The sequence below is a fragment of the Centroberyx affinis genome, unplaced genomic scaffold, assembly GCF_046629955.1.
Source record: "Centroberyx affinis isolate AG114_WGS23_722 - 3 ecotype Tasmania unplaced genomic scaffold, CSIRO-AGI_Caff_v1 ptg000497l_1, whole genome shotgun sequence".
Taxonomy (NCBI): domain Eukaryota; kingdom Metazoa; phylum Chordata; class Actinopteri; order Beryciformes; family Berycidae; genus Centroberyx; species Centroberyx affinis.
Genome location: NW_027279150.1, coordinates 80,001 through 104,598, shown reverse-complemented (window position 1 = coordinate 104,598; position 24,598 = coordinate 80,001). Strand labels below are relative to the sequence as shown.

The 24,598-nt window shown below is 41.8% G+C and overlaps 1 protein-coding gene across 1 annotated transcript in view; it reads left to right on the top strand.

Annotated features, from left to right (window-relative positions):
- Positions 1 to 19,584: 19,584 nt before the first annotated feature.
- Positions 19,585 to 24,598, top strand: part of LOC139642568 (bone morphogenetic protein receptor type-1B) — a 28,082-nt gene continuing 23,068 nt past the window's right edge. Inside the window, exon 1 of the mRNA XM_071517448.1 lies at positions 19,585 to 19,682. The gene's annotated coding sequence lies outside the window, so the exon portion shown is untranslated. The remainder of the gene's footprint in view (positions 19,683 to 24,598) is intronic.

The following is a 24,598-nucleotide window of genomic DNA, read 5'->3' as shown; positions in this document are numbered from 1 at the left end:
TACAAAAATGTGACAGTACGTATCGTGGGACAGAAAAATGAATCGCAGCATTAGCTACATTTTATTCTGCTGTAGTAATCACAAATGAGACGGCTTGACCATCACAGTTTCACAAGCTCTCCATCCAAATTATTTGCACTTTGTAATGACATTTTTAAATTGTTTACATTCTAGCAAGGCGATACCATTGGTAGAAAGATTGGTAGAAACATAATTCTGCACAATGATACTTTGTTGTCATTGAACTTTTATTCATTACATCGTATGATGGTTGTATTGAATCGTGAACTCCATATTTTGAATCCATATTGAATCGTGTCATGCATATCGTCCCATCTCTAGTTACTTTTAAAGTACTGTATGTGTTGATGAGTTTTGTGTCTGTGTGTGTGCACTTTTGTTTCTTATCAGTCACTAAAATTAGCTTACCTCTCAGTGCGCATGATTGTGTGTGTGTGTGTGTGTGTGTGTGTGTGAGCACATGCGCACGTGTGCGTCTGTGTGCATGTGTGTGTGTAGGCCTATCTCTCTCTGAAACAGTAATTGCTTTTAATACCACAGGGAACACCACGCAGATCGTGACGGAGTCTCACCCACTACTAATGATTATGTAAATACGATAACCATCTGAAGACATAATTGTGTGTGTGTGTGTGTGTCCAACCTAATACGCTTTCATCTCTTATCATATGGAGGTCAGCTGTCAGACAAATGTGGCATTGTCAGAGGCCGGGGTAGAGCTGTATGCATGCGTGTGTGTATGTGTGTGTGTGTGTGTGTGTGTGTGTGTGATGCCCTGCTTTACTGGTTCAAAGCCTCATCTGTTCGCTACACCTGATACTGAGCCGAATGTACCGATGTACCTAGAGAGCTATAGGTATTTTAGATGAGGAGACTACACTAGTTATTAAATGTCAGAGGCCGATGTTCTAGAATATCCAATAATGTTTCAATGGCACACACACACACACACACACACACCCTCCTGACTGACTACTGGCCTCTATGCATGGGAAAGAAAAAAAGGATGAGTAAGAGAAGAGGACAGAGGGAACCATAAAACAAAAAGTGGCCACAAAATGAAGGGTGGAATATATAATTAATGAGACCAACCGATCATAATTAGAATACAAAAATAATAATAATATGAAAATACAGTCTGGGTTGATTTTGCAGATGAAGCAAAATTGTATTGGAGTATTGGAGTAAGATCAGTCACTGCTTTGCTCCTCAGACAAAAAGTATAATGTAAAATGTGTTCAAGAAGTGATTTAAAAGATGTCACTGATTTTTCCAGCCTTAAACACAATCAGTAACACAAAATAAATTATATAACTAACAGGTAGCTCAGTAAGGGGCAGGATGATATTAATATGTGCATTTAGTCATAGCCAATAACCTGGATCTGGCATACCATACCACAGCTTATTGGATGAGACAAGAAAACAGCCATTATGTCCGTCAAGATGAGATAATATAGCTGTAAAAGCGTGTATAATTATGTCAGTATAGTAAAGACAAATGTAATCACATTTTAATTGATTTAATCTTTGCAATGTTCCTACATTGGTAAAGACATATTTGAGCCATATTTTTCCTCTGTTACTCAAAGTTGTAACAGGAATGAAAGATAACAAAATGTAGATACAATCTTAATGTACGAGCTAATAGACCAAGGGACAGCTGAATGTGTCTGGAGTTGTGTTCAGGGTCATTAACAGGAACCCCAGTTCTGACCATGGAGAAGTCTGCAGGCCTGTTTATTTAATATGTTCCCAAACATCATTACCGATCTGTCTATTCCCGGCCTTCTGGTGGTTCTAGTTGGTGAGATAGCAGCGGCAAGAGGCAAAACAGTGTCGAGACGACTGACATGTGACTCACAGTGAGACAGATGAACGTCATCGTAAGGCGATTACCAAAACTGAAACTGGCAGGTCAAAAATAGTGAAAGGTTTCAACATAGGGGTCGTCGTCAGGATCAGTGTATTTTCACAGTATCGTCTCTCATCATTCAACCAATTATGCTATTTTTTATTATGATTCAGGTGTGTCTTTGTGACTCTGTGTGTGTGTGTGTGTGTGTGTGCGCGCGCCTGTGAGATTATGTGCACATGCATGTGTTCATGTGCAAAATCTTTCAGTTTCTTAAAATTTAACAAATATAAACTTACCAATTTAGCTATTACATGTTATAAACTAATACACACATTCTAGTGTCTTCCAACATCAGCAGGTGATTTGGCTATGTTGGCCTACACACACACACACACACACACCCACACACACACACACACACACACACACACACATACACATACCCCACCTACATGGTTTTATGACACTAGTGACTAAATGCACATTACTTTAACAGCTCTGTATTAAGGTTGCAGCTGCAGGAATGTGTAAGACCACCCAGATCATGAAACATGATGATCACATACACACGTGTGCACAGACACACACACACAATATGCTCAGCATTTACGCATTTTAAATTTTATGATTGATCTGACTATACCAAAACATCTCCATCTAATCAATATTACTGTTTGATTATGCTCAGCCCATCCATTACTGCAGAGTGATACAGAGAGGTAGAGACAATGTGAGGATGTGGTGATGTAATGCTAGGTTGGCTCCATTTGAATCCATATCATGTGGATTCAATAAGAGGATTTGACCTAATATAAGGTAGAGTGATGGAATGTGCTCAAATTTCTCTAACAGACAGCACACACACACACGCACACACACACACACACACTATTGAATTAGATAGTGTATTGAAATATTTTTGGAACAAGCATGCGCTTCCAGTCAGAGAGGAGGAATTGAATTAGTGTGTATGTGTGTAGGTGTGTGTGCGGTATGTGTGTTTGTGTTTCTTTACTTGTGTGTGTGTGGATGCAGACAGATAGAAAGAGGTGGTCTTAGACTGTCTTAGAGTTTTTAATATTGTTAATATCATATTAGTATCATTTTAATAACCACATCCCATTTTCCTCCTTCTTTATAGAAACCTTAATTTACTTGTCAGTCAGTTTTGAATTTTTGCATGAAAAAACAGCTTAAAGTTTAGGAGGGAAGTCATTTGTGCAGTCTTTTACTAAGAGAAGACAAATTGAATCATAAATTCAGAGTGTGATTTCCAATATGAAGATGGGCTCTTTTTAAACATGCTGTTCATCAAGAAGCGAACAGCTCAGACCGTTTTATTCACAACCACAGGACTGTTGGCTCGGGCTGAAAGAAGTGTCAGGCCTCTTTGCCATTTCTAAAATAGACAGAAGATTTATGTTCAAACCTTTGCTGCAGCCATTTGTTTTGCAGGAGGATTCCTTTTCTTTCATTTGATGTCATGGCCGATCATTTTGCATTGCCAATCATTTTTGCTTTTTGCATCCGTCCCCACTATCCATTCTGTTTAATTCTTTAATGGGCATAAAATAGCATTACTAAAAACAGTCTATTGTTTAAGGACCAGGTACATAAAGATGAAAACCTGGATTTTACATCTTTACTTCTTTCATTCTTCACTGCAAATCAGCTAAATTATTTTCAACGAACAAACGTGTATGTTAGACAGGAACATTTTCATGTGTAGTACTAGCAAAATAGACTGGCCAACCTAGATATTGCATGGCAAACTAGGCTGGTGGTTTTCCTATGAGTTCACAAACCAAGGCACAAACCAATCACTGTAACTTCTCTTACTGTACTTTGCTGGGATATTCTTTCTAGCATAAACAGCTCATTGGTTACTGGCTCTGCTCCATCATATTTTAAGCATTTACTTGTCCAGCCTCTTCTTAAAAGCCTAGTCTGGAGCCCTCTATTTTCAGTAATTATTGACCTATTTCTAAATTCCCATTTCTCTCTGACATGTTAGAGAATTCTGATCATAATCACTTAACTCAAGTTAGCACGAGGGAATTAGAGGCGTTGCTCTTAATTGGTTTATACGCTTTTAACAGTTCTCTGTTGCCTTGGAAACTCTATATCTTCCTCTGCAGTTATTATTGGATATCTCAAAACTTTCTTCAGCTTAATCATAAGTGATCTGAAGTTGTTATGTTTGATCCAGCAAATTAAACTTTTAAAGCACAATAATCCTGGCAACTAAGGCACTAATTAAAGCTGCCAGAATTCAGGGAATTATGAGAACTAAAAATATTGTCCTCCAAGTATTTTTGCTGAATATTAGTACATATAGTGCAAAGCTAGTAGCCTTTTTTTGCCTCATATTCATCATTTGATGATACATTTATATTTCAGTGTACAAGTTAACATGAGTTCACAATAAAACATAGCTCACTATCACACTATTTGCTCTTTTGAGGTATAAAGTTAGGATTTAATAGTTTATTTATTAATAGATTACAAGGCTCAGGTGTCCCGGGAGGATACATAATGTCAGGCAAAGTAGGAGGAAGGACGGGTGTCTTCTCTATACCTGCTAATTCTGTGGTGAAGTGTTGAGATGACCACAGTTCGACGTGTCTGATGTGGCTGCTGTTTGTAACACTGGAATGGTTATCTCACACACACACTCCAACATTTGCACATGCAAATACAGACACATATTCACACGCTGCTGATCTCACAGCCGACGGAGGTAAAAACGATCTGTTTGTTGCTACATCTGGTGCACCGAGAACAAATGCATGCACACACACACACACACACACACACACACACACACACATACACGTACACACACATGTACACACACACACACACGTACAGGCATGTTACTGCGTGCCAGTGCCGTTAGCTTGGGGTACAAAGGTCATTCTGAGGGGTCAGAGTGTCAGTCTTATGTTTCAGCTATAGAAGGGTCCTCTGTTACACACTGAATGGACACCGTGGAGAGAGAGAGGGAGAGGGAGAGAGAGAGAGAGAGAGAGAGAGAGAGAGAGAGAGAGAGAGAGAGAGAGAGAGAGAGAGAGAGAGATATGTTGGTGGTGGGGGGAAGGAGAAGTGGAGAGACAGGGGAGGGGAGCTAGATGAGGGAGGAAATGAGCGTTCATGTTTTTAGGTAGCTGGACGATAGGGATCTTAATGGCATGTTATTACAGAGTAAGGGAGTGTGTGTCTGTGAATATGTGTGTTTATCCCCTTGCAAGTGTATGTGTCTTCTAGTACTTTCCAGTGCCTGCATGCATGCATGTGTAGTGTGTGTGTGTGTGTGTGTGCATGTGTGTGGATGTGAATACTTAACGCATGAGCTGTGTGCGGGTGAATGCATGCATGAATGAATGCATGTTTTGTGTGTTGGGTATGTCTGTTTCTCTCTGTACATAAAGGGTCCATGGTGGTCATACGAGAACCTGCGGTGAACTTAAAGATCCCCCAATAGTGGCTGCTCTATATTTGGGAGGTGGACCGAGGCTACTGACCCTAACACTGACCCCCACACCTGCCCTGCCTGTGTGTGTGTGTGTGTGTGTGTGTTGTGTGTGTGTGTGTGTGTGTGTGTGTGTGTGTGTGTGTGTGTGTGTGTGTGTGTGTGTGTGTGTGTGCGTGTCACCACATTCAGAACAGGCCCTTTATTCCAGTCTCACATCGTATAATATAAGTACTGATATCCCCTGTGTATTTCTCTGTCAGTCTATATTAGTCTCTTTCTCCTGGGATAATTACTTTTGGAGAAGTTGCTTCCTTTTCAGTAAAGACCATGTGCCATTTTGGGGCAGTGTGGATTGCCCACACCTGGTATGGAGATTGGAAAATGGGTCTGAATCAATGTGGATAACATGGTTGGCTATGAGTAACAAAGGTATGGAAAATATGTATGTTGCAGTTGTGGACAAAATCATGCCCAACTGCACTGTGTCAAAGGATTGTTTTGTGTACCCAGGCTTAAAGCCACAGTAGGTAAGTTTGACGGAAAACAAGAAGGTGAATGCACTTACCCCCCCCCCCCCTCCCCTCCCTCCTCCACCCACCCAGCCGGTGGCAGTGAGCGCGCAGCTGATTGACAACTCAGAGAGAAAGAGAGAAGCCCCTCCTGCTTAGTTTACCTCAACTGATCAGACGCTCGAGCCACAAAATTTACTTTGAAAACAAGCGATCTCATCAATATCACTGAGATTGTGCCATATTATCATAGTCATTTATGTTCACCCAAAATGGGGATTACTTTTGCTGAATTCATACAAAATGTAACTTATAAAACTTACCTACAGCAGCTTTAAATTTGCAAAATCATAATTTAATTATGATTTTCAATTAGTGGCTCCCTTCTTACAAACAGGCAAGAGAAAGTTTTTATAGCTCTGCATGCCATAACCTCTGATTCTACATTTGACAACAAAGGTAAACTGATGCATGGCTATTTATGGCTTCTTCCAGTACTTTTACAGGACTACTTGAATATATTGATAGTAGAATTATACCTATAATTGCCATGTATGTAAATGTCATTATTTCCATCATATTTGGAAAGATTGTTTTTATATTTTCCGAATGTAAATACAGTTAGACCTCATTTATCCAAACCACAGACATCCAAACTTACTTACATCCAAACTATTAAAAGCTTAATGGCTGCAGAGTAGTATATTGTGAAAGTCATTTCGGGATATGAAGAAAGTCATTTCGGGATATGAATGCCTGCTCCATATTTTACAGTTTCCCTGGTGTTTCAAAGTATTTCATTCAACTGATCATTTTAACAGTCGAGGCTACCGCCATTCCTAAGGGGTTTGGATTAGCTTGGTTCTGTACTTTCTATGATACTTTTGCAAGAATGTAGTGTGATTTTCCTTCTCTAATGCTAGATATCCCTCTGTAGTTCAAGTCTGTGTGTGTGTGTGCGCGGTTGTGTGTGTGTGTGTGTGTGTCTGTGCGCAATCACTGTTAGCCAATGCGTGACCAGTCTCTCAGTTCTTGTTCCGTATTTAGGTCTCAGAGTTCGTAGGTCATGGGGGTCTCAGAGGCTGTATGAATGACTGCCTGTTATCAGGTGGCAAACAAAAGAATGTGTGTGTGTGTGTGTGTGTGTGTTTTAGGAAGAGAGAGAGAAACGGGCAAAGTAAAAAAGATTGTCTCTGTGACAGAGGGACACAGAGGAAGAAAAAGAAATGCAAAAAGAGAAAAAATGACAGATGGAAATTGACCGAGGCAAACAGAGAGATGAAAAAGAGACAAAGAATGCAATAATTTCAGGATAATGTGTTGATATGTCACTCTGGCATCTGATCTAACCCCGCCTATGTTGCTTTATGTAACTGTCTCTCTCCCATGAACTTCACACTTCTTCACTCTTGGCCTGTACAGCTGCCCTTCGCTTTCCTCTTCTACATCTTTTCTTTTGACTCATCGTCTTCCCAGCATTTTCTATTCATTTTTTTATTCCTCGCTTTAATTCCGTATGCTCTTGCATCTCACCATCTTTCCTTTTCTTTTTCCTCTCCTGCTCTCATCACTTCACTTCAGACTCATCTTCTTTACTCTCATCTAACTCCTCTTTTTCACCCGTTTTCATCTCTCTTATGAACTGTTTTTCCAAATTTTTTTCAACTTTTTCTCCCCTCTCTCTCTCATCCCTCTTTTCTCCCCCTCCTGTTTCTCCCTCACTCTCTTAGTGTCCACTAGAGGTGCTAGTTATGAGTACACTTTTTTTTTTGTTTATTTGTGTCCAAGTACATCCCACCCCCATGTTTACGTAGTTGCCATCAATCCCCTAAGCGATTGAAGCACAAAATTTGATTTAGCACTGCAGTTTGTTCTCATCCTTAAGGAAGGAAATATACGCTATAACTATGGTTTAGGACAGGAACCAGGATGTCATCAAGATGTGTGTAACCTGGAGCTGCTGATTCATACACACGCGCACACACACACACACACACACACACACACACACACACACACACACACACACACACACACACACACACACACATATACACACACACACACAAACATAAATACCCCCTAGGAAATACAATAGTTCCTGCAAACTATGACAGTGATAGCTCAACATTGACAGTAATACAACTATTATTTCAACTTGCCGTGGCAGCCTGCTTTTGGCTAAACGGTGATCCAGTCTCCTCCTCCTCCTCCTGTTCCTCCTGTGCCTCCGTCCACCTTCTCACTCCCTTCTCATCCCACTTTTTAAATCTTATATCTCTGTATTCCTCTCTCCTCTCTTTTTCTCTGTCTTTACCCCTTTCTCTCGGTCTCTCTCTCCTCTCCCATCTCCTCCCCTCCCTTCGTCTTTTCCCCCTTCACCCCCCCTCCACCATCCTGTCGTCTGTCTCTCTCCCTCATTTCATTACTCCCCCTTTCTTTCTCTGCTAATTGCCACCTCGTTCTAGCATCCCGGGAGCTGGGAGCTCGTTAATTGGTGAAGAGGAGACAGGTGGCGCCACTATGTTGTGATGCTTCTTGTTAGCTGTGTGTGTGTCCGTGTGGTGTGCGTTTGTGTGTGTGTACGCGCACTTGTGTGTCTGTACGTCTGTGCGAATTCATACCTATATGCATGTGTGTGTGCGTGCATGTGTGTCCATGTCCGTGTCTAAATGTGTGTGTGTGCGGTGCCCCTGCTTGTTAGCAGCGCGGAGCCCCTTCTCTCTGTAATCTCTTTGTTTATGCAGTGCGAAAAGGGCCTGGCGGGGGCATGAACTCCCCACGCTCTCATCCCACTGCGCCACTCACCCCTGCTGGACCCTCATGCCCCCCCTGCCACCCGTCCAACACCCCGCTCTGCTCCCATCACCTCCCTCCCTCCCTCCCTCCCTTCCATCTGGCTCACTCCTCCCTCCTCGTCTCGCGGTCTCCCTCCTTCCTGTCCGGCTTTGTTAACGTCAGGAACACGAAGCCGTAGATTCTGCAAGAGCTCGGCGAAGACGCACCTATAGCCGTGGGACACCGTACTCCTGTGATAGCGGTATACATTCAGTGTTAATCAGTGTTATTTAGGGATCACAGGAGAAAACAAGAAAAAGTGTGCCACATACTCTGGCTCCATAGAAAAAATATTCTTTATTAGATGAAGGCTGCAGGGCCAAATCGTCATCTAATAAAGAATATTTTCTATGGAGCGAGAGTGTGTGATGCTTTTTCTTGTTTTCTCCTACTTACTTCCAGTGATTAGCACTTCTCAACAATTTTTGGTGTGCATTACCTCGCTATGATATTTAGGGAGGCCTGCTTCCTCTGGGTGCCCACATGGCAAGAATTTATGGAAAGAGATTGGTGTCAGCGGAAATTGTATTTGAATTCCATGAATTTGAATTGGTAACATGCTAATATTGAACCATTGAAAAAGAATTTGTTGAATAAATGAGTCAAAAAATAGAGTTTTTAACACACAATTTGACTTTGATTCAGCTTCCTGAAACACACATCCAATACATCCATCTAACTAAAGTTACTCTATTTCTCTCTCTCTGCCTCTTTTCTCTTTCTCTCTTTTTTCTTTCTGTCTTTCTTTCTTTCTCTTCACACCCCCCTCGCTCTGGTCTGCCTGTTCCAATCAAACCACATGCTTCTTCCCTCACTCCATCTCAGCCCTCACCTCTAACCTCTCTCACACAGTTTTCCTTTGAAGTCTTCAGTAGCATACTCTTTTCAAACCCCGGCAGTATGTGTCCGGTTGTTTGGTAAAGTCTATGAGAACGGACAATTACAAAGCACTAGTGTTTTGCCTAACAGATGGTGTTATCAGTTGTTCAAATGGCGGCCTTTTGGCAGATCTAGAGGAGTTGGTGTTGTGGGCATTGGTGTGTGAATAAGTTTCTATGTGTTTGTAATTCTGTGTGTGTGTGTGTGTGTGTGTGTGTCCTGCAGGTGTGGGGGTCACAGACGGTTTGTAGGTCAGTTCTCTGCCCCTGGTGTCAGCTTGCTCTGTTTGGCCCAAAACAGCCACCATAACGAGGCCCCGCTGCACTGATTCTCTTCTCTTCTCTTCTCTTCTCTTCTCTTCTCTTCTCTTCTCTTCTCTTCTCTTCTCTTCTCTTCTCTTCTCTTCTCTTCTCTTCTCTCTTTACTTCTTCCTTTCTTTTCTGATCTCTCCCTCTTCCTCTCTTCTCTCTTACCCCATCCTCCCCTCCTTCTTCTTCTGCTTCATCTCCACCTATGTCCTCTTCTCTTACTCTGTACAGATGATTTAATTATTGCATTTAATTCAATTAGTTATCTGTCCGATAATCTGTCTCCATATGTTTTCAGATAATTTACTGGTGCTATAGACTTGTCATCCTCTACACAGTCAGCTAGTTAATCATATTAACTACTAGCACATCATTTTTTTTCACTTAAATTACGTTCATAAATGAAGTGTTTTGTTTTCAAAGCCGTAAAAATCTCAGGCCTATAACTTGATGATAGCACTAAATGTCCAAAACATACAACACTCAGCAGGCATCCACATGATTTATAAATCTAGTGAAAGAGGCATTGTCTTTGGCATGTATGAGAGTGTGTGTGAGAGAGAGAGGAAAAAGAGAGAGAGGGAGAGAGAGACAGAGAATAGGACCAGCAATAGAGACAGGGAGGTTTTATAGAGCTACGCTATTCTTGGCTGCGAGAACAGTTGTCATTGGCCGTGGAAACACGTGTAGCTCTTTTATTAGCACAGGCTGCCACTATAGGTGGTCCTCTCCACCTATTAAGGGCCAAAGTGAGTGAGTTTTAAATGATTAATTAGAATTACCTGAAGCCCATGCTTGTAAATCAATGACCTATGCATGGCATGGTGGCAAGTGTTACAAAAAACTGTAATGGCACAAGTGAAATATACACAGTATTACTACTTTTTAGTGATTAATTGTTAATGCTGCTGTCTTAAGTTTGCGCTTGTAAGTCAGTTGTGATTAAGCACACTGTGTAGGCTGCATTATGCATGAGTACTGCTCACACAGGAATCACAGTTTTTTGGTGTGAAATATACACCATGAATCACAAGATGTGGCAAGGATTGAAATGGTAAGATGGAAAAAACAGAGCACGCTTTTTTTTTAGGTGATTTCCATTATTTATTTGTTGCATATAAGCCGGAGAGTGCTGATCACACAGTTATTCCATTGTTGTGTAGCTGATGTGGAGTTGCCAAGTGACCATCTGTGAAGGTAGGATTCAGGCTGTTTCCCCAAACTGTCACTGTGACAGCTCGACAAAAACAACACTGGACTTTTTATTCCCCCGCATGACAGGCATGCGCTTCCTCCTTAGCTGACTGAACTCCTGCTGAACTTTTTGATGCCACTTACATTTTAAATTTTAAACCCCTTATTTCCTGCTTCCCATTGTTCGATACCATGATATATTTGATATGTGAAACCCTGGAATTCCAACCTTCGTTTAAAATTGGCAGTAGTAAATGTGAGCAAAACCTGGCTGGGCTAATCACACAGTGATGCCTACACCTAGTACAGGGTTAAAGGGTGAAGGATGGATTAGAAACGTAACCTCCAAAGTGAAATAAATTGCTGGTGGGTGGCTACAGATCATGATCCTTTGGTTATTTGCTAAGCTGTTGCAGACTGCTGAATCAGAAAAGTAAGGGGGTGTAGATCTCACAGAGCAGGTGGGACATCTCTCTCTTTCTTTCTCTTTCTCTCTGTCTCTCTGTCTCTCTCTCTCTCTCTCTCTCTCTCTCTCTCTCCCTCCCTCTCTCTCGTCTCCCACAGAGCAGGTGGCTCCCGCTCGACTCTTCTGCTTGTTATTCCACTACCTTCACGGGACATTTTTGACATTCCATCCTTTTGGCCAGCCACTTCTTAAACAACTCTTGCTTCTTTCTTTACAGGGGTCCAAATTAATTTGGCCCTTCCAGACTCCAAAAAAGTGTTTAAGCACTTTCTCTTTTCAAAAATCTAAAATCTCCCCTATCATTCAGCCACAAATCCCTTGAACTGAATGCTTTTGACATACGCTACTGGATAAGTTATTTATGGTGCTACAAATACATGAGGTAAATTTGAGCCTTTAATTCCCAGTTCTATTGTACCTCACATATGCCCTAGAGCATGGTAACAGGATATCAAATCCCACTGAAATCCCATAGAAAACATTAATTACAATATGTGCCAAATGGCTTGAGGGGAAACTCAGCCATTCAGTCCTGATATACAGTAAAGCAATTAAAAATAATGGAGTTATTTACGATATCATGATTACCACAGGTGGATTTCAGCCATTCATTCTGGGTCCTGTTCTACCTCGCCCCAAACCACACCTTTCCCTGACAATGATTTTATAGTGGTTGTAAAGTGATACAGTGAGTGGTTTCACAATGACAATAACGAGCTGTAAAAGCCATTCCTAGTCTATCATTAGGCCTTCATTAAGTTTAAATGGCTTGACACCTAGCCATGTGTGTGTGTGTGTGTGTGTGTGTGAGACAGAGAGTGCGCCTGACACAACTTGCTGTCACTGTTAAAGCGTTTATGTAATCGTATGATTATTGCCTCTGTCAGATGGTAGCTTGTGTTTCAGTGGCAAAGTGGTGGGATTTTTTTTTTTCTCTGGTGGGAATCTACCGTAATACAGATGTTTGAATTTGTTTTGACTCCTCTGTCTAGAGGTGGTACGTGTGTGTGTGTGGCGTGTGGTTGTATTTGTGTGTTTGTGTGTGTTTCCAAGAGAAAGAAAGAAAGAAAGAAACTACTTGATTTGCAGAACTGTATTTTCTGGCCTTTCTCTAGCTGTGTGTTTGGGTTATTAGACTAGGGGAGGCCTTGAAAGCTATACAGGTGCGTGTGTATGCATATGTGTTTGTGTGTGCGTGTGTGTGTGTGTGTGTGTGTGTGTGTGTGTGTGTTTGTGTGTGAGTACAGTGAGCTCCACAGTATTTTGACAGTATTTGGCTTCATACCCTTTTTGGGGATTTGAAATAACACTCTGACTATGAGGTTTAAGTGCACAATGTCAGCTTCAATTTGATGTGAATTTCACTCATATTGGCTGAGAGTGTTGGATAAGATGTTGCAGTAATATTATTATTTTTCCTACTAATGAGTCATGTAAGAATTTTTTATTCCAATTGCAGTATAAATATTAAAGTTACAAATAAAAAATTAAGTCATATTTATTATCACTCCATTTAAAAATCTGATTCAAGTTGAATTATCCTAAAACTCTATCCCATCCCTGGATATGTTTTTGTCAGAATCCTCTCCCATGGGCAGACAGAGCCTTGACGAGAAATGACACTGCAGTTGACTTTCTCCTGGTGGAATTATTAAAGTGCCTGTCTAGTAAACTGAAGATCCTGGGTGTGAAACTGAGCAGTGTCTGTCACCCACTATCCCCAACAGGGATCACTAAAGTTTCATCCAATCTACGGATTCCCACTTTGATTTTATCAAGCAGAAGGAGGACAAAAGCATTGGACATCCACACTCCCCCCGATCATTCACACGGAAGCACGCAGGCCAAGCTATTGAGTTATCACGATTTTCAAAGATAAGAGAAGATGCAATTGCAAATAGGAGAAAAGCCATATAACAAATACTGTAACAAGCTACTTCTCCCAGGGAGTAAATAAATGTACTTTTTAAATGAGTAAGCAGTTCTGAGTACTATATTACTTTTTTAGAAACAAGCCCAACACTGTTGGCTGAACTGTGGCACTTTTTGTTCAAGGTGCCCGTTTTATGGTATCATAACTAAATGTATAAATAAACAAAATATTTGGACAGAACCATGTTATATTTAAAGTAGTTATTTTAAATATCTAGTCAAACATTCTCATGTGTGATGACTTCAGTGGACTCCAGTATCTGAGGTGCCATAAGGATCATCAGACTTTTGATTTCTTATTTCCATGTTTTACATTCAAGCCTTGCTGCATTTTAATGTATTCTCATGAGAATTTTAACTCCACTTGGCTCTAAATTACTCCAAGGCCGTATTCAGTGCATGGTTGTGCTAACTGAGAACAAGTAAACAAGGGTCTGAGTTATCTCAAACCAGCCTTGGATGAAGACGCTGCTGCTCCAGAGCTTAAACTAACTCTGACAGCTGTTTCTCCATAATGAATTTATCGTTGAACTACTATTTATAAACCATAAACTCATGGAAATGTTTAAGCTCTGCAGGAGGATGATGATTTGAGGCTGGATTTCACTGATGTTTTGCCTAATTCAATGAAACAGCCTGATGGTTTCAATGGGACTTTGTATGGTAGTGTATCATTCTGCTCAACTCGGAATTAGGCCTCTATATGAATGCTCACCTTGGATTATGGCACAAGGGATAGTAACATAATTTTACCCACCTTTTTATTCGTGCAATAGAGTTTACCCACTGTTTTAGACATCAATTCATCATATACATCTTAGTAAGTAGTATCAAACTGATTAATTTACATGAGGATAGGGTTGTTTAAGGAGGAAAATCCATGAATTAATGCAATGACAGAAGGCCAGTTTTTTGCAGGTCTGGAAGGTGGTTTAAATGTAGGGATGAGAACAATCAGGAAAGAGGGAAAAAGAGAAGATACTGAGAGAGTTTCTTTCTCTTCATACTCTTGCTACGTCATCTTTCGACTCCTGTTTTCACTTTTGTCTTTCATCCTGCCTTGCCTCGCCGTGTCTGCGAGAAGGGATTCCCTGGCTGTGGTGCAGAGGGATTTTTGACTTAAAGGTGAAAGGTCAACCAAGTACAAATCGGTGTCGGGGTCAGAGGTGAACCTGGCAGGCCTCGTCTCTGTCACTGCTTCATCATCGCGCCTCTCCTCACTTCATACCTCTTTCCGCTCTCCCATTCCTTTTTACTCGCTTCTTTCAGCGATTCCCTGCGTTGTCGGACCGCTCCTGGTGGATGTCTGCATGACAGGAGCAGCAGTGAGTTTCAATGGGCCTCGGTCACAGGACTCCAGGATAAATTTCTTGTTTGAATTCCAGAGTGAAAAGGTTTAACACTGTTCATGCACGGTCCTTTCACTCCATCCATCATCATTGTGCTCCTCTTTTTTTTTCCTTCTCCCTCCTGCTCTAACCCTCTTTTTGGGCTGAATTTCCATGCACTCCCTACTTTATTCAATTCGTGCGTCTTTTACACCAGCTGCTCTCAAACTTTCTCCAGACTATTTTTTCCACTATTTTTCCTGGCAAGACAAAACAGATTTTTTACAAGATATCGTGTTGTCCAATTGAACGAAATGTATCCTATGTTACACTACTAATCTACTAGTTTATAGTGTTTAATCTGCTTTGTATGGACTTTTGGAAGGCCTTTTCAGCATGACAAAGCTGACAAATTTTGAAGCCAGTTTCCTCAGAATAATTTGGGTGCCCAGTTTGATTTCCTTGAGACCCAAACAAAAAAAAAAGCAAAACAAAACACTGCCTTACACAGTCTCTCTCTCTCTCTCTCCACTGCACGTGTCTCCCTGAGGCAGAGAAGCGGGGAGTGCAAATGGACTGTAATAGGAAGAGGAACTCTTCCTGCACCTCACTTTCCATTTACACCCATGTGCACGTATACACACACTCGCACACACACACACAAGCACACTACACCCACTCGTACACATACACACATTCTCTCACTGTCTTGCTCTCTCTCTCTCTCTCTCTCCCTCTCCCTCTCCCTCTCCCTCTCCCTCTCCCTCTCCCTCTCGGCAAGCCATTGAGGCAGAAAGGATTGCTATGTAAATGCACCGTTGAATAGGAGTGAATGGACAGGCTTAAAGCAGATTATGTTAAACTGCTTGTTAGTTTAAAGACGAACTGAAGTGAATGGATGGGGATTAGCAGATGTGCTGCTGTGCCACAGAGGTGTTTCTCTAAAACGGAGTTAATCCCCATGCTGTTTAGTCAGTTCACACATGAAATAAGGGATAAACGGTTCTAAAAGCGAGCCAGGAAAACGTAAGGTGGTCTTGAAATCCTCTGGCACAGATGGAAATCCCTGGATGAAGATGGTCTATTTAAATAAGAAATGCATGTGTGTAAATGTGAACCCTCCAAATGATGACTTCTGCAGTATTTGACATCTGGATATAAATGTATGTATCATTTATTTGAACTAAAAATATGCCAAGTCCCTTATTTGTTCAACAATTTTCATAAACCCATGTAACCATGAAAGCCATTGTGTCATTTATAAAAATGCAATGCTGCCCTTATTTGCCTATTTCCTGAACATCTGTTTTTCAGAGATACAAAGAGTTCATTTGAGAGCAGCAAAATACAGCCTTTAGTGTCTAATGTTATTTCAAAGGAATCCTTTTTATTTATAGAGCATCATAAATGGTTAGTTGTATTATGCCTATCATGCTCTGATTTCAATTAGAGATCAGAGAGTAAATGCTTTTTCATTTTTCCAATCTTTCTCTATTGGCAACTTCTCTTTCTCTGTTGGCAACTTCGTCTTTCTTTAAACTGTTAATACTGAGAGACTTGTGACATGGAAGAAAATTGTTATATTATGACAACCTGTCACAAATGAGAGACTGAATGCTGAATAGAAAGCGTATTGACCCCAGCACTGGTTGACACATTATCTGAATGTGTAAAGAGAGTTTGAATGGGATTAGCATATGAAAAACAGAAGTAGCCAGGACAATGGAGTGCCACTTCATCAGTTCAGTTAACACACTAGTACGAGAAAAGTGTTTGAGCAAGTTTATCACTAACTTTATCACTTACTTTTTACTTTCTGCTATCTCGCTCTAACTTCCCTCCATCTGTCCTCCTCCTCTCATCCATCCTTTTACCTCCCTCTCCTAACTCCCTCACTTCTCCCCAAAAGGTCACCATCTTCCATTTGTCTCTTGTCTTCTCCTCAATCCTTAAAAAAAATCTGTCTTTCTACCCGCCCCAATATCCCATCATTCCACTCTCCTTTGTTTTTCTTGTCACCAGCCTTTTCTCTGCTGTTCTTTCTCCTTCTCTTTCAGTTTTTCTGCTCATCCCTCGCTTGTGACACCCTCAGCCATCCATCATAGGCCCAGCATGAGGGTGACACTCTGAAAGACTAGAAAGTGTGTGTGTGTGTGTGTGCGTGTGGGTGTGTGTGTGTGTGTGTGTGTGTGTGCGTGTGTGTGTCTGTGGGCCCCAGCCTACAATAACTTAAAGTAACAATGTTTTATATAGGGGTCATTCCTCAATCTGCATATGCTATCCTGTCTTCCATCAAATCACTACAGACACCCGTCACACACACACACACACACACACACACACACACACACACACAGCTTTCACAGCTAGTGGGGATTGGGGGCAAATGCTGTCACAGTTTTTAAAAGGCTTCCCGTGGTTGGACATGCTTGAAATGACATTCTGGTTCACTGGAGGAGGGCAGTGGGAAGAGGAGTGGAGAAGAGAAAGAGACCGAGCGGAGGGGAGGGGGTTCGGTTTTTGAGTTACAGAAAACTGGAGAGCGGCAGGAACGATAGAGGAGAGAGAAAGAAGAGAAATAGAGAAGAGGGGATGAGAGGAGAGAGGAGGAGAGGAGGGCAGGACCGGGGCAGGACTGTTTATTTATGAAGTGATTTTTCCTCTCATCGAGGAGCGAGGGAGCCAGGCTGCCCATTGTTTGTCACTAATGAACAACGTGAACGAGTGTGAGAAAGAAAGGAGGAGGAAAGAACAGCGGCGGCTACAAAAGAGGCAGATTAACATGACAACAAAAACACGTTGCCCCTTCTATTTAACATCAAAATTTTGAAAACTGTGTATTTTGTTGAAAAAAATCCCACTTTGAGATGTTCATTTTGAGCTGTTTCAGGCTGTTTTACACACACACACACACACACACACTCATGCACACACATTTTTGTCTGCAGTAAATGCCTTCCAGGCAGGAGGATAGCTCTGAAAAGGAAATGGTCTATTAGAGTGTCTCAAGCCATTTATTTATTAGTAGAAAAGCTCCAGGCTAGAGTGATGTAATCTCTAACAGCTCCTTTAATGTGTCTTTGCCAGCTACCAGCTACCTGATTTGTCAACAACACACCAGTGCGAGTGGAGAGGAGGTTTGGGCTGTTTTTCAGCTCAAAACTCCTGGGATCCTCATTTTTAAACCTGTTTTCACTATCTTTTCAAAATACACTTTGGTCATGTCTCAAAACTGATTTTGGCTGTTGGTTAGTCAAGACAAAAAAGTTTTATCTACCAACCCACACTATTTTATTCTTCATTTGCAGTATAGCAACATCACCTAGTACACAGCTTTTGATATAATCCTCTCCAGAATACTATTTTCTACTGTCTGCTTTGGGTCCCAACCCAGACTTTGGTACAGTGTGAGACCTAAAACGTTTTGTATAGACCTGTTTCTGTTTTGTCCCATGCAGAAAGTCATCATTTTGGACTCAACAACTTGAGAGGAACAAAGAGGATCTATGCTATAAGGATGTGTCTAGTATACACCAAGTTTGAAGTGTTTGAAGCAGTTTGAAACACTTGAAGTGGTCTCTTGCTCTTAATTACTTTGCCACTTGTGTGCTGGAGGTGGGGAAATGCACATGTTAGCTCAGTCCACTGCTGGCCATTGCTCAGAGCCTCTGATACATGATGCCGAACATATGCCATTCAAATATCCACAATATTCACAAATCACGGCGCTCTTATAAACGCTAATTTTGTAAAGAGAGAGACATAGACATTTTCTCCTACAATTTTATGTTTAAATAAATAATGTATTTTTATCTGATGTGACTGACCATGACTGTTCTTTGACCTGGTAGCAGTCTATAGCCCTGTTCATCATTTGGCTAATCCCCACATTAAATATTATGTAGTTTTCTCTGCTAAAGAATGTATCACTTTTTTTAATGGTTTCCCCATTGATACCCAATCAGCTGCGATTTAGCAGTTGCTCACTGTTGCTCACCGTTGCTCAAACTATATATCTGACTTTTATCAACACATCCACGCTGTGAATTCCCATTTCACCTTGATCAAAGAGTTCATGTAAGAAAAAAGAAAACTGGAAACAGTTGTCCTGTAAGCTGTTACAGGCACAGAATCTCGTAGATCTTGCTGCTTGTTTTGAATATCCTCCTCACTCGCCCTCCTCCTGCTCTTTTTTAAACCCCATCCTGCTCCTCAGGCTGCTCCCTGCCCCCGTTTTCTTTCCACCCCTGTCCCTCCCTGTGTGTGTGTGTGTGTGTGTGTGTGTGTCTGTGTTTGTGAGTGGGTTAGCCCTCCCTACTAGGCAAGTGAAGTAAACTCCCCCTTTTTGCTCTCATACCTCTCTCTCTCTCTCTCTCTCTCTCTCTCTCTCTCTCTCTCTCTCTCTCTCTCTCTCTCTCTCTCTCTCTCTCTCTCTCTCAGCTGGGCTGCTACTGTCAGACTGTGTGGAGGACAATCAACTGCAACTGCTGCTGCCGCTGCTGGTGTGTTTTGTGTGGTGTGGACTTTCTCACGTTGCGGTACACACACACACACACACACTCACACACACACACAGGAGCTTGCATGCCCGATCCCCCTCTCTCTCCCTCTCTCTCTCTCTCTCTCTCTCTCTCTCTCTCTCACACACACACACACACACGCTCGGAGGGAGAGGCAGTGTGTGAGTGTGAGTGGCGGAGCCTGTTGTGTGGAGTGTATTGAAGAGAGGAGAAGAGAAGAGCGGAGCGGCAGACTCTACCATGCTAGTGCAGGGAGAAAGACTGAAGCGCTGTCTCTCTCTCTGTCTGTGGAGCCGGAGCCTGCGCAGCCCGCTGCTGCTGCTCGGACTGTTCTCCCTGCACACACAAACACACGGTGAGTTACTGCAAACTTTATTTACTCGGCACTGCCCTCAACCTTTCTGCTCTCACTTATCTTTGCTGCAACTTCAACAAGAGGAATATTTCCTCTTCTCTCACAGTTTGTTGCTTGGCTGAGCGTTTCTCTTCTCCAAAACTACAAGCAATATTTGGTGTTTTTGTCCCGCCTGTCTTCTGTGTCTCAGTGTGTCTCCAGCCTACAATTTCTTACTCATACAGTGTGTTACTTTTAAATGTTGCAGCCTAATTCTGTGCCCTGCTGTGTAGCTATTGTCGTTTGTGAGCAACTCGTGATGACGGTCCGTTTTAGGATTTCTTACCTATCCTCTCTCCCATGCACATTGCTGTTCATTATAGATCTGTATTCTAAATATGGAAGTTGTTTTGCATAGCCTATTTCAATCAGCCAAAGAGGAATTAATTCGTAAGTGTAGCAACTGATGTTGACATGATTCCAAACATTTTACAGACATGTATGTGGTTGTGTTACATTTACAACAGATATCCTATCTGCTGAGTATTGCATGTATGCAGCATGGCAGTATGCAATGCATTTTGAGTAGATAGGTAGCTGAAAAACAGTGCAGGCTGAGTTGGTTTTACAGACTTTTCACGTTTTGTTTTCCAGTTAAAGGCTTGTTCATAAAAGGGGAGTGTTCCACTCTGTGTGTTTTATCTTTTTGGTGGACTGACAATAGTGAATTGTAATGTGATGGGGAGTCATTTTGAACACATTATAGTACAGAATATAAGATAACATTCATAGTTTCATATCTTATCATTCTTATAAAAAAAAACAATCAGTCCCTTCTATACCAAGACATTTGAAGACTAGGTTTGTTTGAGAAGTTTGTTTTAAAGTAGTATTTTATTCATGCTCAGATCACTTTTTCTTTTTCATTCTTATTTCAAAGTGTATTTTCACTTGTGGTTCATTCATTCAGTGAAGTCAGTTACATATATTGAATAGTGGACTCGCTGTTCCCTTCAAACAGGCAGAGAGATATATTGTCATGGACTGACATTGTTGCTGTTAGCCGCATCAGCCGCTTTTGTCTGTGACCATGTTTGGTATCTGCAGTGTGATTGGCGAGGTGTTAGAGGGAGAACGTGTCACATTTAATAGTCTTGTTATGTTTAGTGCTGCGATATGTGTCATTACAGTTTGACACTCTGCTCCTGTTGTTTCTCATGCATATATGGTAAACCACTGCATGGCAGTTATCTTCACAGCTTCTATTGACTTGTTCTGAGGAAATCAGATGATGGTGCGTGTCTTGGTTAGTTGTGTAGAAGAAAGGACTGGACGGTGTCTCTCATTTATGATTCTTTTCATCCTGTATTTTATTTAAAGTCACTGGAGAGTGTTTCGACTGGGTGTCCTGACGCAAAGCCAACTAAGGCTCATACCTCTTACTCAGTGTGTTGTGACCTTTGGCTGCATGTCATCCCCTCTTTCTCGTCCATCTTTCCTGTCATTGTCAGCGGTTCAGTCGCTTTTCCTATGGAGTACAATCAGTGTTACCCTTTCTTTTGATGCACTCTCTTTGGTTGCAGATGCTGTTTTATCATTTAACCCAACATCAGGCCTTGCAAGGAATTATAAAGTCTTTTTGAAACGCAATGCCATGCACTTTGAAGCATTTGCAATGCACACAGGAGCTTTAGGACACAAACATAAAAATTGCCTAAATATTTTAGGTTCATGGTAACATAGACTAGTCTGTCCAAGTCTCCACAGAGCAGCTGCCAACAACAAGACATATGTGAATGCTGACAGAAAGTTGGACTCCTACCAAGTTTGTTTCATATTTGTGTTTTACGCCCAGCAAGTGATAGATCAGCTGCTCTCTCTCGTTCTCTCTTCCTCTCTTTCTCTCTCTCTCTCTCTCTCTCTCTCTCTCTGTCTTTGTTTATTATTGACTTCATTTAGAAAAAAGTGACCCCCCCTCCTGCATTTATCTTCATGGTTTTTCATTTCATTCCTCTCATAAGCTTTGTATTACTGCTTTACTGAATTACAGCACTCGGGACATAAAGAAATGGTTATTCATACAGTGCAGTGTTGTAGGTTTGGTGTCAGCTGTAGGGATGTAAAGTTTCAGCTTTTGGATACAGTGGTAACACCAGTGTAACATTAGTGCACCACCTACAGGTGAACCAAACAGATTCACCCTACCTGACAGCCACCAGATCTGGGCACAATACTAGTTTAACATGTTTCTTTGTTTATTTTTTGGAACAAATAGGTTGAAAACACATTTCTTCTGGCTGCATCTTACCCATTCAAGCCTTCACCACTCATTGTCCCCAAAAGTCTTTTCGTCTAAATAAGTTAATGAATAAAACAGATCAGATCGTTTTCAAACTCTTGGCACCGCTGAGGTCTGCACTTCTCTTTTTCTGCTTGTGATTACAAAATTCACACTTCCTGGCTTAGTTTAGTGTTGCACTCACTGGAAGTCGCGCTGCATAAGAGCATCAGCAAAATGCCCAGATTGTAAATTCAAAAAATAAACATGATGAGTGCGTCATTTTATTTCTCAACTTGGATGCTTTCAGTTTGTAGGTCGTTGAAGTAGAATCAGGTGCACTCACGCAGCTCCAAACTGGTGAAGCCATATTCAAATAGCTTTTTGCCTGGGGCCTGGTAGCAACAGCCTCATTCATTGGTTGACACATAGATGATTGATTGGACCAGCAACAGGCTCATTCATTGGTTGACACACAGTTGATTGATTGTCCTGGCAATAGGGTGGACCGTGACTCAACGGGCAAATATTTGTTTTCTGAAATACTGTATGGAAAAATGAGAGTCTGGACCAGGTAGAGAGCTACAGACTTCTGATGTAGATTTTTCATATACACAGTTTTTCTGTATTTCTGTATCTCTCTCTCTTTCTCTCTCCCTCTCTCCCCTCTCGCTCTCTTCTCCCTCTCTGCCTCTCTCTCTGTCTCTGACCTCTGAAATACCATATGGATGCTCGGTAGAGTGAATGGACGTCTAGACTCGGTGAGCTAGTGTTTCCTGGCCCTATAGCCACAGGTGAACAGAAGTCATTGTAGGTTTTAGACAGGCAGCAGACAGCTGCAGTGTTGTGTCTGCATGAAGGTCACACTTTGCCCTACAGCGTGTCTAGACTATTGTCTCTGCAGCAAACGAGCAAAGGCCGAGGCGTTTCTTTAATCTTCAAGGAGAAATGGGGAGTGTAGGGGATGCACACACACGTATGCACGCATTATGAATCACAAATACACGCGCACACACACACACACACACACACACACATCTTCTGTGACATTCCACCTACGCCAGGCTGTAGCCTTCAACGTGAGTTCTGGGAAGTGAGGAGTGAGCGTGATAGCTTACATTTCATTGTCCTTGGTGGAAATAAGCACCGCTGTATCGGTTTTCACGGTCAAAGCACTGCCAGTTGCTTTGCTTTTGTCACTGCCCGCTAATGAGACTCCGGTGCTCTCTGCTGAATTTCAGATTTTTTTTTTTATAAAACAGTATAAAACACCTGCTGTGTATTTAGCCAAAAGAATTTCTTCACACATGTTGTTGTTCAACCCTTCGTTCTCTTTCAAGTGCTAAGAATGCACTGTACCACTCTTATCTTTGGGTCACAATTCACAGTGATCTGTGTTTTTGGTCTTCATGAAGCTGCTGGCAAAATCAGCGAGTCGTATCTGTCTGAACACCTGCTTGATGATTTTAGTTTTCACTGAGTCGATGTTTTCTTCACACAAGGACGGCTCTTAACTTCCAACCACAATCCATACCTGCTGTCTGTTTTTAGTTTTCACATGCCGTGCAGGTGACTGGGAGACAGACAGCACAAGACTGACAGACTGCATGCTCTATTCTTTGCTTTCATCTGATGCTGCAGTTTCAGTCGGCAGGCAGTTTGCTGGCTGTGGCTGCTTTGCATCTCTTCTCAGAGGCATTCAGGTCAATCGATTTTGGGGACACAAAATGATGCCTGTGAAATCAAACCATGTGATTGAAAGAGCAAGAAATGGAGACAAATGGATGTCATAGTGGTAATTGCTTTTTAGTTTACTGGAAGTCACTGACAAAATTATGCTATTTTATGGAAAGCTGACGGAGAAAACAAAAGAGAGAGAAAATGAAAAAAAGATAGGGATTTATAGCTGACTCGCTGTACTTCTAGTAGTGTTTTCTTTTGGGTCTTGAAGCATCCTGACAGGATGTGCTGGGTTTCCTCGCTGGAAACTGATACCTCATTAGAAGTACTGATATGCTGGCTGTAAAAGCTGAGGTGAGGTGTTGCTGCTGGTTGTGCAAAACAAATCGTCGGTGTCCTGAAGAAACCTTGAGCTTTTTTACCATAACTGACAACCGAAATATATTGTTCAACATTTCAGGGGCCACAAACTGTGGTCTGCCCAGGGAGTCTCTGTAGGGGTGAGGGTTAACAAGGGGGTCCCAAGGGTGTAATTGTGGTGGTGGTAGTGGAAGATTTAGCAGGGCAATGACAAAGCAATGACAAGAATATGACCCTGCTATGTTGCAATGGGTCATAAGGTTTCTTGACACTCATATGAAATGTTTTGTATGTCTGTGTGCTCTTGAGAGAGAGCGAGAGAGAGAGAGAGACACAGAGAGAGAGAGAGAGAGAGAGAGAGAGAGAGAGATCTTGAAATGACCGCTAGAAAGGTGGAAGGTAAGGGGAAGTGAGGAGAGTTTAGGACTGAGGGGTATTACATCCTGTAATGGATACAGATCCAGTAACTTCTACCCCAGTCAGATTACCGGTCTGGCCCCGACTTCTTAAGACACAGCTGGAGCAGGGGAAGTTTGTGTGTGTGTGTGTGTGTGAGAGAGAGAGAGAGCGAGAGTGAGAGAGAGAGAGAGAGAGATTTACACACAAATAAGCTGCGTTT